At 42.9% G+C, this 13,182-nt stretch overlaps 1 protein-coding gene across 4 annotated transcripts in view; it reads left to right on the plus strand.

Annotated features, from left to right (window-relative positions):
- CARS2 (cysteinyl-tRNA synthetase 2, mitochondrial) overlaps positions 1-13,182 on the plus strand; it is a 263,903-nt gene that overhangs the window by 71,216 nt on the left and 179,505 nt on the right. The window lies entirely within an intron of this gene.

Below are 13,182 nucleotides of genomic sequence, written 5' to 3' on the forward strand. Positions count from 1 at the left end.
GAGCCATGGCAGCGTCAGTGGCCCACTTGAAGTCAGCCACTATTGAAGAGATTTGCAAGGCTGCGACGTGGTCATCTGTCCACACATTCACATCACATTACTGCCTCCAGCAGGATACCCGACGCGACAGTCGGTTCGGGCAGTCGGTGCTGCAGAATCTGTTTGGGGTGTAAGTCCAACTCCACCCTCCAGGACCCGAATTTATTCTGGTCAGGCTGCACTCTCAGTTAGTTGTTCTTCGTAGGTCAATTTCTGTTGTTTCCTCGCCGTTGCGAGGTTCAATTGACCTGGGTTCTTGTTTTGAGTGAGCCTGAGAGCTAGGGATACCCCAGTCGTGAGAACAAGCAGCCTGCTTGTCCTCGGAGAAAGGGTATGATACATACCTGTAGCAGTTGTTCTCCGAGGACAGCAGGCTGATTGTTCTCACCTTCCCTCCCTCCTCCCCTTTGGAGTTGTGTATTTCATATTTTTTGCTAGTCATTCAACTGGCGGGAGCGGTCGCGCACGGGCGGGAAGACGGCCGCGCATGCGCGGTGGGCGTGCCCTGCGTGTCGACCGTCCCGCGAAGCTTATTTCCGGTTGGTGGGGGCTGCCGCGGACGTCACCCAGTCGTGAGAACAATCAGCCTGCTGTCCTCGGAGAACAACTGCTACAGGTATGTATCATACCCTATATTTAAGAATAAGTGTTTGCGTAATATTTCACAAAAGGGCTCCTAAACTTGTTTTAATGTTAGATATATGCTTATTTTATAAAGGCTTCTTTCTTATGGCAACCAATAACTTGTTACATAATAACTGAATTCTCATCTGTAGCACAATGATAATACTACACAGCGCTGTAAGATACTTTTCATTAAGTCTTTTAAACAGTTTTTTTCCCTTATATATACACCCCGTATATATAGGGACGTGCTCATGTTTCCAAAGGACAATCACAGACTCGAAGGTCTTCAAAGTTGTCCAGGCATATAATCATGGCACGACTCTATTGATTTAAAGTGATGCCTCCAAGTGAAATACATAACGTTTTCTGTGCCATAAAGTTTGTAAGGCTCTCACTTAAAGAGTGAAAACGGGTCCCGTGAGAGCCTTACAAACTTTATGGCACAGAAAACGTTATGTATGTTACTTGGAGGCAAAACTCTCATTTGAATCATATTGATCATATTGTTCGAACAATATTTTAACTTATGATTTCTCAACTATTCTTTTAGTTTCATTTTGAAACAGGGTTGGGGTTTTTTTTGTCAACAAATAAATTGCCTGCTGTTTTGACTGGCAAGTGTTAAGATAGATATATTTGCGATACTGTTATCTGAGAGAGACGCCCATTAGACTAACTTTATGATATGATCACAACTGATTGGTCAGGAATGGACTATTTCATACACTGTATTCTATTTACAAAACAGAGGTATAACCTCTAAAATAGAAAATTTTTAAATAAAGGAGGTTTGTGATAGATTTGATATACAGTGGCTATTGGAAGCCTTCACACTCCTGTACATTTTTCACATTCTAATGAACTTAGGTGGGAGTAGTTGGGTTTGGGACTTAGAAAAGCAGTGAAAGCTGCTGTTTTCTTGATGTTTTTATTACCTGGTGTTTTTTAATGTTTTATGATTCTATACCATCATACTGGCATTGTATGATGCCAAGGAGAGGGTATATACATTTTTATAAATATATTCAAAATAACTCCAGACATACAAGAAATTCAGTTGAGCACTGAAACCTTTAAAATAGCATTTAGTAGTTCATGTGCTTAACCCCCAAGTTTTGGTTGGGGCCCTGCTAGAATGTATGACAGAGTTTGGGGACTTTTCTGGTTTTAAGTTAAATATTGAAAAATCAGAAGCGATGCAGAGGGAAGAATGCATTTGGCCATGGAGGCTTCGAAGTTGTATCGATTAAATGTTGATAGGTTGTTGCAAGACATCAAGCATACTTTGAGAAATTGAGCCATCTACCCTTATCACTAATGGGTAGGATTAATCTTTTCAAAATGATGATTTTCCCTCGCTGGTTCTGTAGGTTTTGACATTGCATCTGTTACGGAAAGATTTACAATTATTAAACAGACTTTCCCTAACTCACAAAGACCAATTTGCTTATATACAACTACATCATTACTGTTCTAGTTTAGACCAGGATGCTTTGCATACAAGGTTGGGTCAGAAACTTCATGACTTTTTGCAAAGACTGGCTTTGGTTTGGTTTCAGTTTCTGGTCTGCACAGAGCATTGGTTTCTCCTCTTCCCCTCTGGGAGTATGGCCCTCTTAAGGAGGCTTGGAGTAAAGACCTTGGGGGTGGATTTCTTAAAATTGATAAAGGCTATCCTGAAGCAGGTTAGCAGTGCTGAATTTCAGGGGAGTCCATATCAAATACTTCACAGGGCATATATTTCACAGTCTCAGGCTGCTAGAGCAGGATGGGTGGCGGTTGCTCAGTTCCAAATGTCAGCAGGGGGATAATACCTTTTTTCATGCCTTTTGGCGATGTGGAGGTGCTCAAGCTTTTTGGAGATCCATTCACATATTTAGGGACTCTTTTTGGACAACATGTAATTTTTTCTTGGAAAGGAGTCTTGCTGAATAAATGAGAGACTTATTGGATCTCTGACAAAAATTCATGTTTTTTACTTAGCAAAGCTTACACACTAGGGAAGAAATGCATATTTAAGTATTGGATGCAAGAGGCACCTCCCTCCTTCTGGTATTGGAGAAACAGATTGCATGAATTAATGCTTTGGGAAGCACGGGCTGCTCAGACTTACCCAAAGAGAAGACGAGCCTTCATATCTATATGGAATTGTTACCTGCAAACTATTTCCCATAAAGCAAGAAGTACTGTATAAAATAGGTTCCCGAGTGTTTCCTAAGTTCACAAGTTTAGTAAAGTTAACTTTTGGATTCTCTGCTGGGGGGGGTAGAAAATAAATGTTATTATTCCATGGTGACCTGGGGTCAGAGTCCACACAACAGATCACCTTAGTTGCAGTTCATAGGTAATGGTTACGGTAAGGTGGGAATGGGGTGTGACGTGGAGGGGCATTTTCAATAGAACATCTAAATCAGAATTTGGACGTTTTACAAAAACGTCCAAATTCTGAACAGGAAAGAAGGTCATTTTCGAAAAAGATAGACATCTGTCTTTTATGTTCAAAAATACTATGGACGTCTTGTAATTTGGACTTCTTTTTTTCGATCAAAAAAACGTTCAAATGCAAAACGTCCAAAACGGAGGAGGGTTGGCTTAATGGTTAGTGCAGCGGGCTTTGATCCTGGCAACATGGGTTCAATTCCCACTGCTGCTCCTTGTGACTTTGGGCAGTCAAATGCACAAGGGGCATTTTTGGATATGACTAAGTCTGAACTTGGACTTTTTTTTGTAAAATGTCCAAAATCAGAACAGGAAAGGTCATTTTCTAAAAAAAAAAAAAAGTCTATCTTTTCCTTTTGAAAATGCTGTTTGGAAAAATGTTTTATGATTTCAATGTTTTATTTTTTGGTCCACTTTCAAACAAAAAGCGTCCAAATGTAAAACGTACAAAATCCACAAGAAAATCCACAATAGAGTGAAACCATTCACATGTTCTAAGTGTGGTAAAAGCTTTGGTTGTGTAGAAATATGCTAGCCCTTGCTCTCAGTGAAATACAGGCCAATGGATCAGGCTAAAAGCTAGGCCTCTTAAAATCATCTCTGATACAAAGCATATTTCACTGCAGCTCAGGCTGAAGTGAGTTCCCAGAGAGCTGGCAAGGGAGGGGGCATTTGCTCTTGTCAACAATGCTGGGACTGGCACCTGTGAGAAGTTATGAGCAAGACAGTAGAGGGTCAGCTGCAAGTAAGGGGGGGGGGGGAGCTGAAGAGAGCAAAATGACCTGTGATGTCATCTCACAGATGCGCTCTGAACATATCTTGTTTAAACTTAGAGCTTGAGAATGTGTGAAGTCATTTTGATCAACTGATAAGGACCAAGAGCTCTGCTGAGAAAGCTAGGGTCCATTGAAATGAATAGGGTCAAAATGATATAAAAAGGGCAGTCAGAAGGGTATTAGAGCAAAGAAAGGGAGAGAGAGAAGACTTCAGAAGACTCCAGAGGGCTGTAGTCGTGTCGTGAAATGCTGTTCCATCATGTAAATGCCTGATCTGCCTGTACTATCTTTGGGTAAGATACTGATGCTAATAAACTATATTACTATATCTACTGACTACTGGGTTTCTCTCTAATTGGGGAGCCTGCTGCTGCTCTGTGTAAAACTGTCATGAGTAAGGTTGGGGTAATTAAGTATTTGGAGGGAACATGGAATCCTTTACAGGATAGTAGAAAGCCTATGGCTTCCGCTGTGCAACAGAGGTGGCAGACCTAATTATTATTCAGTTGTGATGTAAATCTCAAAGTGCATCAGAAAGTCCACATGGGAGAGAAACCATTTGCATGTGTAGAGTCTGGTAAAAGCTTTGGTCAGAAGGTAAACATCACAATGCATCAGAGAATCCACACAGGAGTGAAACTATTTACTACTATTTAGCATTTCTATAGCGCTACAAGGCGTACTCAGCACTGCACAAACATAGAAGAAAGACAGTCCCTGCTCAAAGAGCTTACAATCTAATAGACAAAATATAAAGTAATCAAATCAATTAATGTGTACAGGAAGGAGGAGAGGAGGGTAGGTGGAGGCAAGTGGTTACAAGTGGTTATGAGTCAAAAGCAATGTCGAAGAGGTGGGCTTTCAGTATAGATTTAAAGGTGGCCAAGGATGGGGCAAGATGTAGAGGCTCAGGAAGTTTATTCCAGGCGTAGGGTGCAGCGAGACAGAAGGCGCGAAGTCTGGAGTTGGCAGTAGTGGAGAAGGGAACAGATAAGAAGGATTTATCCATGGAGCGGAGTGCACGGGAAGGGGTGTAGGGAAGGACGAGTGTGGAGAGATACTGGGGAGCAGCAGAGTGAGTACATTTATAGGTTAGTAGAAGAAGTTTGAACAGGATGCGAAAATGGATAGGGAGCCAGTGAAGCGACTTGAGGAGAGGGGTAGTATGAGTAAAGCGACCCTGGCGGAAGACGAGACGGGCAGCAGAGTTTTGAACCGATTGGAGAGGGGAGAGGTGACTAAGTGGGAGGCCAGCAAGAAGCAGATTGCAGTAGTGTAAACGAGAGGTGACAAGGGTGTGGATGAGGGTTTTGATAGAGTGCTCGGAAAGAAAGGGGCGGATTTTACAGATGTAGTAAAGAAAGAAACGACAGGTCTTGGCGATCTGCTGGATATGAGCAGAGTGTGGTAAAAGCTTTGGTTGGAAAGAAAGCATCACACGGCATAAGATAATCCACACAGGGATGAAACCATTTACATGCACTGAGGAGGTAAAAGCTTCAGCTGCATTGGGACAGGTAATTAGGGAACGTACACTCTTGCTATTAAGTATGGAAAATAGCACTGGTATTTAGGTATATGTAATGAGACCTCCTTTCATCTATAGATTTGAATTCAAAGCCCAAATCTAATGATAAACAATAGACACAAGGCTCAGATGTTATAAAACAAAAATAGAAAGCTTGGCATTAGGTATAATAGTGGAAAAGTGACATCCCAGGAAAGCAATAGGGCATCCTTGGGGGCACTACAGTGGACTTTATAAAATTCTCCCAGTTAGACATCTCACCATTGCTCCCTTACCTTGTTTACTGAGTTCCCAACCCCCCCCCCCACCAACTGTACACCACTACCATAGCCCTTACAGGTGAAGGGAGCACCAGTATGTGGGTACAGTGGGTTTCTGGTGTGTTTTGGAGGGCTCACAGTTTCCTCCAGAAGTGTAACAAGTAGGGGGAGGTAGAAGCCTGGGTCTACCTGTCTGCAGTGTACTGCAACACGACTACTCCAGGGACCTGCATGCTATTCTAATGGACCTGAGTATAACATCTGAGGCTGGCAAGTAATATTTTTAATCACATTTTGGGGGGTTGGGAGGGGGATAGTGACCACTGGGGGAGTAAGGTTGTTTGGGGGCACCTCTTGCATGGAGCAGAGTAGTCTAGAGGTTGGTGCAGCAGACTTTGATCCTGGGGAAGTGGGTTTGATTCCCACTGCAGCTATTCGTTATAAAAACAGATCTAGCTCAAAACATCTAAGTTTTAGTCTTGGATGTTTTGTTTTTGTTTTTTTTGTTCCATTATGGCTGAAAGATGTCTAAGTGTTAGGAATGCCCAAGTCCCACCTTGGACATACCCCTGTCACGCCCCCTAGAGATTTAGACGTCCTTCTAATGGATTTCATAGAAAAATAAATAAAAAGGTTTTGAAAATACTGATTTGGACGTTTTTGTGAGGTAAACGTCCAAATGCAGACTGAAACTGAGCCTGTGAGTAAGTCAGGATCACAAAGGATTTTTTGATTATTCATTGCTCTGTATTAGTTTGACATCTTTGCCTAAACTAGTTGTTTGTTAGCTTGGCGATTTGATCTTGTCTAGATTCATTATAAAAATCTTGGAATAAGATGGATACGAAAGGCTGGGTGGGAGGTGGGGAATTTGGGTTGGGAATGAATCTTGTAAAAATATTGAACAACACATGTTTCTGTTTGAATTAGTGTATCTTTATTCATTTGTGCAATAAAAATTGTTTACAGTTAAATATATTGAAAATACTTTCAATGTGAGAGAACAATTTTAGAAATATCCAGAAAGTCTCAATTGCATAATTCTTTACACCCTTTAATTCAACACTTATGCAGAACTAACAGCTATGAGTCTTTTAGGGTAAGTGTCTACCAGCTTTGCACACTGAGATGGTGAAGTTTTAGACCATTCTTCTTTGCACAACACTGCAGCCTGCTATTTGCTATAGGTTTTCTGTTCTATTCAGGTCTGAGTGGGCAGCTCAGTGGTATTATTCAGTGTCTTCAGTCCAAGTCACTCAATTTTTCTTTTGCTTTGTGCTTAGAATTGTTTTCCTGCTAAAAGGTTAATCTGCTCCCAGTTCCTGGTTTATAGTAGACTGAAACAATTTTTCTTCCAGGATCTGCCTGTACTTTGCATCCTTGTTTCCCTTGATCTTCACAAGCCTCCATGTCCCCTTTGTTTGCAAATCAACCCCACAACTTCATGCTGCCACCACTATGCTTCATCATAGGGATGGTGTTGGCAAGCTGATGTGCTGTATGTATTTTATCCTGCATAAATTATTCAGTCTGATGATGCTTCACCTTTGTGTGAGTAAGCCTTTTTTTTTTTCTGTTTTTCCTCTTGTTCTTTTTTCCGGCTTCTACTAGCTGATCTTTATTTATTTTTTCTTACTTTCTCTCCTTGGCTGCACACGCTTCTGCAGTTCTCCAAAGAATCACTGGTCTCTGCAATGTTCATCATCATTGTTACCATGTTCCTTGAAGCAGGCATTTATTGAAACATATTGGGCTTAAACTTGACTTTTGTTTTACATACACAAAATGTTTATGTAAAAAATGTATAGCCTGCTATTTGCCACAATTCAAAATAGGTTACAAACGAACTTACATAATCAGTTATAAATAGAGAGCTGCACGGGGACAAGGTTAGCGGAAATCCTGTGGTTACTGTGGGGGATCTTATGGGAAAGGACCCAGGTCCTGAGGGGTTCCTGCGGAAATGCAGGCAAGCCTCCCCTCCCCCCCGAGCCACAGGGTTTCCTCCCCAAACGTACCTCAGTGCACCCTGGTGGTCTAGTGGCCTCTTCGTGGCAGGAAAGATCCCCACTCTTTCCTGCCCGCTGCTGCTGATCCACTCACTGCTGCCACTTCTTTAAAATGGCTGCTGAGACTTCAAGCGGTGGCCTTGCGAGTCTTCTACGGAAGTCTGGTGAGGTCACAGATTGAGGTCTCAGCAGCCATTTTAAAGAAGCGGTGGCAGCAAGTGGATCAGCGGCAGCGGACAGGAAAATGTGGGAATCATTCCTGCCACGAAGCAGCCACTAGACCACCAGGGTGCATTGAGGTATGTTTGGGGAGGACGCCCTGACTCAGTGCTGGAGGAGAGATGGATGGATGGATTGGAGTCATAGATGGGTGGGAGGGGGCTGTACAAAGGATGGATGGAGTGTGGGTGCAGGGAAGGTGGGGGACTGGAAAAAAGATTGGTAAAGGGGATGTACATGGAGGAGGAGAAGGGAAAAGAGGAAATAAAGCATAAGGCAGTGATTCCCAAACCTAGCCCTGGAGGCACCCCAGTCAGTCAGTCAGGTTTTCAGAATATCCACAATGAATATTCATGAGAGATGTGTATGCAGTGGAGGAAGAGAATGCAAATCTCTCATGAATATTCATTGTGGATATCTTGAAAACCTGACTGGCTGGGGTGTCTCCAGGACCAGGTTTGGGAACCACTGGCATATGGGATAGAAGGGGGATGGAGAGGAGAAGAGAGAGTGGGGAGATGCTCATGGATGGGAGGAAAAGGGGGACATTCTGCTTATGGATGTTTGCAGTGGTGTGCTGGAGCAGGCTCTCGAGAGCCGTTTAAGTTTCTAAGAATTTTGGGAGCCGGTTCTCCATGGCTACTTTAACAAATGGATCCAAAAATGTGGGCTTGGGCCCCTCCTGAATTCTGTTTTACTTTGCTGGCGAGAGAGAGCCCCCTGTTAACAATTTACCAGCACACCCCTGGATGTTTGCTTTTTTGAAAATGTACATCTTTCTTCTTAATGTTTTTAGCAGAGTACAGAAAAATGCATTTGTTACTTTTACCAGTATTTTCACTGCTTACAGAATCTGGCTTTCTTGGGAGGTGGGGGTCAAGGTGACTTTGCAGCGGGAGCGGGTGGGCTAGGGTTAGGGATAAGAGAGATTACTTGCGGTGGGGATGGGCGCAGATGGGTTAGATTTTTGCCCCCATGCAAAATTCTAGTTACAAACAAGCTAAAATTCACATAAAAACAATTTACATCACAGTTTGAATTATACATCTGTGACTAATAGGCTATCTGCTAATTCAAAACTCTTGAGAAATGCTTGCTGGAAGAGGTACATATTCAGTTGTTTATGAAACGCAGATATATTTATCAAATGTAACCCAGCTTGATGAGATTCTATAAAATCAGGCCTGCAGTTGAGAAATCCCAAGGAGGAGTGCCCATTAGGCAAACATGTCAAAGCAGGTACATCCAATAAGTGGCAGTGCTCATCTCTCAATGACCTAGGAGTTCAATACAGCCACACTAGTCTTGCAGTGGCTACTGGAGCTTTGATATTTAACTCATTGTGGGCCAAAGTAAGTAATTTAAATTGAATATGCCATACAATTGGCAACTAGTACAACATAAGCAATAAAGGAATGGCATGTTCAAGTTAGCCCTCCAACACATCTGTGTTTTGAGCAATTGCATTGCTGAATAAGGAGAACAATAGAGCATTGCAATGGGCCAAGTAGAATTTTCATGTTTTATGTACCATATGTTTTAATTAGTAGAAACTTAGAAAAATGTAGCCAGATAAGGACCATATGACCTATCCAGGCTGCCCATCCATGCTATCTACTCTCCCTTTCACTCCCTTAGAGATCCTATGTACGTGTCCCCCGTGTTTATGAATTCAGATACTGTTTTCATCTCTACCACTTCCACCGGGAGGCAGTTTCACAAATTCACTACCCTTTCTGTGAAGAAGTATTTCCTCAGGTTACAGTCTATCCCCTTTCACCTTCATCCTATGGCCCCTCATTCCAGAGCTTCCTTTCAGTTGAAAAAGACTCACCTCCTGTGCATTTATGCCACATAAGTATTTAAATGTCTTTATCATATCTCCCCTTTCCTGCCTTTCTTCAAAAGTATATAGAGATCTTTGAGATCCTGGACAAAAAATTTTTATATGAATGCTAAGAGAGATTTTGGAGGAGAAAACCTTAGTAATATATAATGAAGATAACTACATGATGGAACTTGATTATCGAGACCTATATGTAAGCCACTTTGAGCCTGCAATCAGTGGGAAAATGTGGGATACAAATGAAATAAATAAATATATGGTCTTTTAACCAGTTTTGAATTCACAATAGAACACTACCTCCTATCCCATGACTCTCCAGTTTCCTTTGGAGTCTCTTCATGAGGTACTTTGTCAAATGCCTTTTGAAAATCCATATACACAATATATAGACTGACACCTTTATCCACATGTTTGTTCACCCCTTCAAAGAAATGTAATAGATTGGTGAGGCAAGATTTCTCTTTACTAAATCCATGTTGGCTTTGTGTCATTAATCCATGCTTTTTTTTAGTATGCTGTAATTTTGTTCTTTGTAATAGTCTCTACCATTTTGCCCGGCACCGACGTCATGCTCACCGGTCTATAATTTCCTGGATCACCTCTGGAACCTTTTAAAAATCAACGTTACATTGGCCACCTTCCAATCTTGTGGTACCATGCGTGATTTTAAAGATAAATTACATATTACTAATAGTTCTGCAAGTTCATTTTTCAATTCTATCAGTACTCTGGGATGAATACCATCCAGTCCAGGCGATTTGCTACTCTTCAATTTGTCAATACATCTTCCAGGTTTATAGAGATTTCATTCAGTTTCTCTGACTCGTCAGCTTTGATTACAATTTTTGGCATTTTGCCTCCAACGCAATCTTTTTTTCAAAGTCTCTCTTTGCCTTCCATATCAACGCTTTGCATTTGACTTGCCATTCTTTATGCTGTTTCTTACTGTTTTCAATTGGATCATTCATTTTCTGAAGTATTTTCTTTTAGCTGTAATAGCTTCCTTCACCTCTCTTTTTAACCATGCCGGCTGTCGCTTGGTCTTCTTCCCTCCTTTTTTAGTACATGGAATATATTTGGCCAATTCTTCTTCAGGCTTAGATCGTGTGGCAAACTAGCATCATATGCATAGTAGTAGTCTTCTACATTGGGGGGAGGATCTTCTGTATGTGTATCCTCCAATACCTCTCTGAAACTTGAGCAAGACCAGGAAACTATGATCCTAACCACCCCTTATTGACCAAGGCAGATCTGGTTCCCTCTTCTTCTGGAGCTATTGTCCAAAGATCTGTGGAGGTTGGACTGTTTTCTGACCATCATCATGCAGAATGAGAGGTCTTGTCTACATCCAAATCTCCAATCCCTAGCCCTCACAACTTGGATGTTGCAAGCATAGAATTTGAAATCTTAGATTTTCTAGAGGGTGTCTCCCACATCTTGCTGGCTTCCAGAAAAGACTCCACTAAGAAGTGTTACTCATTTAAGTGGAGGAGATTTGCTGTCTGGTGTGAGACCAAGGACTTAAATCCTCTTACTTAAATTCTCTCACTACACAAAAACTTCTCGAATACCTCCTGCACCTCTCTGAGTCTGGTTTGAAAGCCAACTCTGTAAGGGTTCATCGCAGTGCAATTAGTGCTTATCATTGTGTGAGAGGTAAGCCCATATCTGTATAGACTCTAATTGTTCGCTTCAGTCTTCCAGCTATGTCATGGGATCTCAACTTTGTCCTCACCCAGCTGATGAAAGCTCCTTTAGAGCCGCTTGATTCCTGTCATCTGAAGTATTTGACCTGGAAAATTGTGTTTCTTGTGGCGGTCACTTCAGCTAGCTTCAGGCCTTAGTAGCTAATCTACCTTACACTAAGTTTCACCACAATAGACTAGTTCTCAGCACACACCATAAGTTCCTTCCTAAGGTAGTGTCTGAGTTCTGTCTTAGACATTCTGTCAACATTTTCCCAAAACTACATGCCCATCCTGTTGAGAGTGTACTGCATATCTTAAACTGCAAGCGAGCCTTAGCCTTCTATCTGGAGCAGCCTAAAACCCATAGACAGTTCACCCAGCTTTTTGTTTCTTTAGATTCAAAGAGGATGGGGGTAGCCATTGGCAAGCATGCAATTTCCATTTAGCTAGCAGATTGCATCTCCCTTACTTATGCCCAGGCTGGGCTGACTCCAGAGCAGAGGTTTTCAACCCAATTCTTGGGGCACACTCAGCCAGTCAGGGTTTTCAGGATAGTCCTGTTTAATTCAATAAAAACCCTGACTGGCTGGGCTGGGTGTGCCTTGAGGACTGGGTTGAAAAACCCCTGCCTAGAGGGACATTGTCAAGGCTCATGTTAGAGCCATAGCTACGTTGGTAGCCCACGAGGTTAGTCTCTATAGAGGAGATTTGCAAAGCTGCGACATGGTCATCTGTCCACACATTCATATCTCATTACTGCCTTGAGCAGGATACGCTATGTGATAGCTGGTTTGGGAAGCAGTCCTGCAGAATTTGTTCATTGTCCAGAGAGACCCAGCCGGGCTCAGGGCAGGACCAAACCACCGCACCGCACCCCCCACACTTGGCCCCTCCCCCCAGACAGCTGCCACCCACTCCCTTATCTTTCTGTCTCAGTGACTGCTGCTATCCTCTCCTGCTCCTGTGTGCCAGGAGTTGGGGCATAGATGATTGCATTAACGCAACATAGTGTTAATGTAATCATCCAGGTCATGGGCAGCACACAGCAGGAGCACGGGAGACAGACCTGGAAGCAGGCAGGCAGGTATGAAGAAGCTTGCGGGTGCCTGGCCCCCCCCCCCCCTTGGAGGCCGGGCCCAGGGAATTTTGCCCCCTTGCCCCTCCTCTCGGCGGCCCTGTCGGTGTCTAGAATCCAACTCCACCCCTCTAGGTCCATTTTTCTGTTCAAAGCTGCACCTCCACAACTAGTAAACAAATTGTTTCAGGTTGATTTGAATAACAGGCCTTGATGTTTCGAGTCCCTATTGTTCTAGCATTGGTGTTTTCGGTGAGCCTGGTAGCTAGGGATTCCCAGCTGAGAGAATACGATGGCCTTCTTGTCCTCTGAGAAAGCAGTTACCTGTAGCAGGTGTTCTCTGAGAACAGCAGGCCAAGTATTCTATATACCGTCCTCCCTCCCCTTGGAGCTGAATTCTTTAGCTTTTATAATGACTGAAGGACCCGCACTCGCGTGTTGGGCGGGAAGGCACCAGTGCATGCACGGTGGGACGCTGCTAGAAAGTTCTTGATCTTGCTAGTCAGCATCCACTCGGCTCCATTACATGACATCAACCAGCTGTGAGAATTATTGACCTGCTGTCCTCGGAGATGAGTAACTTTACTGTACTGACACAACAAAAGGTAGAAACATTGAAGGCAGTGCACTGGCTTAGGGCACTGGAGTTAAAGGGTGCTGAAATCCCCAGCTTCTG

Source organism: Microcaecilia unicolor, chromosome 4 (assembly GCF_901765095.1).
Source record: "Microcaecilia unicolor chromosome 4, aMicUni1.1, whole genome shotgun sequence".
NCBI classification, from domain to species: Eukaryota; Metazoa; Chordata; class Amphibia; order Gymnophiona; family Siphonopidae; genus Microcaecilia; species Microcaecilia unicolor.